We start from the raw sequence: 4,383 nt of genomic DNA on the forward strand, positions 1-4,383 counted from the left end.
GCGTATTGTAGTCTAGACACGCTCTTTCGAAAGAGGCTCTTTCGAAAGAAGCCTGCAGTCTAGACATAGCCAAGGAGCTGTCTGCAGTGCTGCCACTCTCTCAGGCAGCCTGTCTCCTGGTTCTGCATACCTTGTGGCCTCCAGAGACACTGACTGATACTGGTCTTTCCGCTGCTTTTATAGGACTTTCCTGGCCCTGATTGGTTGCTTCTCCCACAGCCACTCCAGTCTGTCTGGAGGACTTTTTTATTGTGTCTCTAGGGTATGGTCAGACCATAGGGCCTCCAGGAGGGGATCCCAAGGCCAGGTCAATTGCATCACGTTCCCTTTGTCTGTAAAAATGTTTATGGACGAAAAGAATCATAGAATCGTAGAATACTAGGACTGGAAGGGACCGCGAGAGGTCATCGAATCCAGGCCCCTACCCTCATGGAAAGACCAAATACTGTCTAGACCATCCCTGATAGACATTCATTTAACCTACTCTTAAATATCTCCAGAGATGGGGATTCCACAACCTCCCTGGGCAATTTCTTCCAGGCTGTGTCTAGACTGCATCCTTTTTCTGTAAAAGGGATGCAAATTAGACACATCGCAATTGCAAATGAAGCGAGGATTTAAATACCCCCGCTTCATTTGCAAAAACATGGCTGCCGCTTTTTTCTGGCTCGGAGCTTTGCCGGAAAAAGCGCCAGTCTAGACGGGGATCTTTCGGAAAATAAAGCCTTTTCCGAAAGATCCCTTATTCCTTTTTTTAAGAGGTATAAGGGATCTTTTGGAAAAGGCTTTATTTTCCGAAAGATCCCCGTCTAGACTGGCGCTTTTTTCCGGCAAAGCTCCGAGCCGGAAAAAAGCAGCAGCCATGTTTGTGCAAATGAAGCAGGGGGGATTTAAATCCCCACCTCATTTGCGATTGCGATGTGTCTAATTTGCGTCCCTTTTACGGAAAAAGGATGCATTCTAGACACAGCCCTAGTGTTTGACTACCCTGATAGTTAGGAACTTTTTCCTAATGTCCAACCTAAATCTCCCTTGCTGCAGTTTAAGCCCATTGCTTCTTGTTCTATCCTCAGAGGCCAAGATGAACAAGTTTTCTCCCTCCTCCTTATGACACCCTTTTAGATACCTGAAAACGGCTATCATGTTCCCCCTCAGTCTTCTCTTTTCTAAACTAAACAAACCCAATTCTTTCAGCTTTCCTTCATAGGTCATGTTCTCTAGACCTTTAATCATTCTTGTTGCTCTTCTCTGGACCCTCTCCAGTTTCTCCACATCTTTCTTGAAATGTGGTGCCCAGAACTGGACACAATACTCCAACTGAGGCCTAACCAACGCAGAGTAGAGTGGAAGAATGACTTCTCATGTCTTGCTGACAACAAGCAGTATAAGAACCTCTATAGAGTAGTGAAGGAAAAAAGAGCCTCTTCCCAGGATTATCCCTGTCCCTACAGATAGAATCATAGAATCATGCGGAGTATAATTTGATGTATTTCTACAACAGGGAATATAAATAACAAACCCACACCACTAGGTGGAGGCAGATATTTTGAGGAGTTTGTGAGAAAACTTTCAAAAAAGAGAAGTAATATTGGAATTCTGCTTTAAGTCATTTGGCTCACATCTCAGCAGAGTGATCTGTACAATGCTGGATCTTTAATTTTTTTCCATGAAAGAACCTGGTTAAAATCTTTTAAATAAATCATGTTATTTCCACTCTCCTATTTGTCTGTGCTCTAATAGGGATAGAAAAAATATAATTATTGGCTAATAATGGCTTATATTTGAATCAGAGAGTTAGTAAAATTATTTAAAAAGGAAAATCTCTCTAGAAATGCATATTGTTGTTGCATCAAATTCTGCCGTCCTTGCTCAGATCCTCCCAGGTATTGAGATTCCTGGCTCCCATTGGTTTCAATGGAAATTAGTCTAAATACCTTTGAAGATCTGGGCCTCATACCCTACTCTGACAAAACTTAGGTTGAATTAGAGTCAGTCAAACGCTGAGCGGGATTAAGGTGTGCATCTTACTGCACATTGTACAAAAGCTTCTTGCTATCAGTCTATTTTTTGCAGTACAGCTGCTCCCCGAGTTGCAAATGGTCGAGTTACGACCGTTCGCACTTACGACCAAAGCTCCCATGGAGCAGTCGTAAAGGCGGTCCCCGTGTTACGAATGTGACCCACGCTTACAAACAGCGTGGTCACGTGTAACTCAATGGGGTCCAAGTTACAAACTGATCGAGTTACAGCCAAGTGTTTGGTCTGTAACTCGGAGAGAGGCTGTAATGTTTTTTCTGTATTCACCAGTTTTGTTTTCTTGCCTCCTTGGACATGTTGGACTTTGTACATAATGGTGAATAAATGGTATATTTATCATCCTCTCTGACTGTAATGTGTTTTGAGTGATGGCAAATTGTCAAGCCATATTCAGTACAGGCTGATCAATTGATACCTATTAGTGAGATAAGCATGTGAATTGTAAGCCCAGGACTTGCTAAGGGCAGGATCCCACTACTACTTGCTGCAGGACAGTGTGCGTTGCTGCAGAACTCTTAGTTGTGTATGTGCACATGACTTGTTTTTGTAAAAATCTGGCCCTGGGGCAAATAAACTAACATTCAACCAACGATTCAGCTTTTTATCTTGTAAAATACAACCAACTGATAAGTAAAATACAACCAAGTAATAAGTAAAGTTTCCTTTTGAGGATATACTATTGCACCAAGATCGGAATGAAGGTTATATGCTAACTTATGAGTTCCCTGACGTCTGCACGGTGTTTGTGATGACTTTGCTACACACATTGGTGTCCTTAATCTGTTCTGTGGTCCTGGGGTTATTTGTCACATGCACAAACATTATTCCTATTGCTGATCCACCCAGAGTGGACTGATATTGGATGCCTTGCTCTCATGTAAACAGATACAACGAACAAGCATTGTTACAGTTACCTGTACATGATGCTGTGTTTTTGAAAGGCCTGAACTTATGGAGCAGGCGTAGACAGTGAGGGATGCATAAAACTAGCAGAGACAGGAAGTCTCTCTGTGATGACCATGCCCTTAGCTTCTTGTGGAAGTGACCTCCTGTGCATGTATTAAATATGGAGTACTCTTGAACTGTACTGCTGTACACTTTCTATCTAGCGCAGTTGTATAAGACCCCAGTTTGCACAATGGTATGGAACTGGGGCTTAGCCACAACAGACCCTGAATCAGGGAGAAAGTTTCCTAAATATGTAGTATTATTACACTAGTTTCATGTTGGTACCTGGTCAAAGTAGGCTTATCTTCTTGCTTAATTATCTTCTCTGTTGTGCTGTGAATAAATATTACTTAATGACAGTTAAGGACCATCTTATTCTGAGTTTGTACAGGTCGTAAGGCAATGAGATTCTGGCCTATGACTGGGACTATGAGGCAGTACCGCAATACAAATAATCACATGCTGATCTACAGAAATATTTTTCTGCCTTGGACATCCCCACTAGCTTGAGAGATCCAGATGTATCAGTTAGTGAAAATGGAAGCATGTGAACTTGACAGCTTCAGTTTCAGTCCCCTTGTTTCCTGCACTGAGTGTTTTTTCTGCTTTTTACACTAAATGGTAAGCATGTCCACATAATAGTGTGATGAAGATGGATGGATGGGAGGTTTTGACTTCCTTAGTCATGGCATACTGTTGCAGGAAGGAGGTTTGCTGGGAAGAGATGGGGTCGATCTGACCACAAAAGGGAAGGACATCTTAATGCAGTGACTCACCAATCTTATTAGAAGGGCTTTAAACTAAGTTGAGTAGGGGCAGGTGACAAAAGGCAACTAGGTTCAAAAGGTATCTTTAATAGAGGACTAGTTCTTTGGGGAGAATCAGATATGGAAAATTAGAGTAGAATTACAGGAGCAACAAGAGGGAAATTCCTGGGGGGAACTTGATCAATCCCTTAGATCAGTGTTTCTCAAAGTGATCCGTGAAACCACTTTGAGAAAGTTGCTAACTGGCCGCGCCGGTGTGTTTATTTATGTTGGAAATAAGCCAGGACACTCTGGATGCAGGTGAAAACAAGCAGAGGATTTATTATACATCAGCTGATGGAGTGACACGCAGGGGTTACCCTGGTGAACACTGGTTAATTAACACAATACAATAGATTATATAGTCAGCAGGAGGACGGAGGAAAAATGATTTGATAGGTCTAGCAGCAAGACGAAATGAGCACATAAGCCAATAGAACTACACAAGATTACATAATATCTCCACCCATTGCAAAGTAACAGCTCGTTAATTAATATACAGGTGGTTATTGTTCAAATGCCAAAACATGTCAGCAAAACAGTAATAACATTTTAGTCTCCATAGATGATGATGTTGCTATAGGAGGCGGGT

Source organism: Pelodiscus sinensis, chromosome 18, assembly GCF_052426305.1.
Source record: "Pelodiscus sinensis isolate ZL-2025 chromosome 18, ASM5242630v1, whole genome shotgun sequence".
Taxonomy (NCBI): Eukaryota; Metazoa; Chordata; order Testudines; family Trionychidae; genus Pelodiscus; species Pelodiscus sinensis.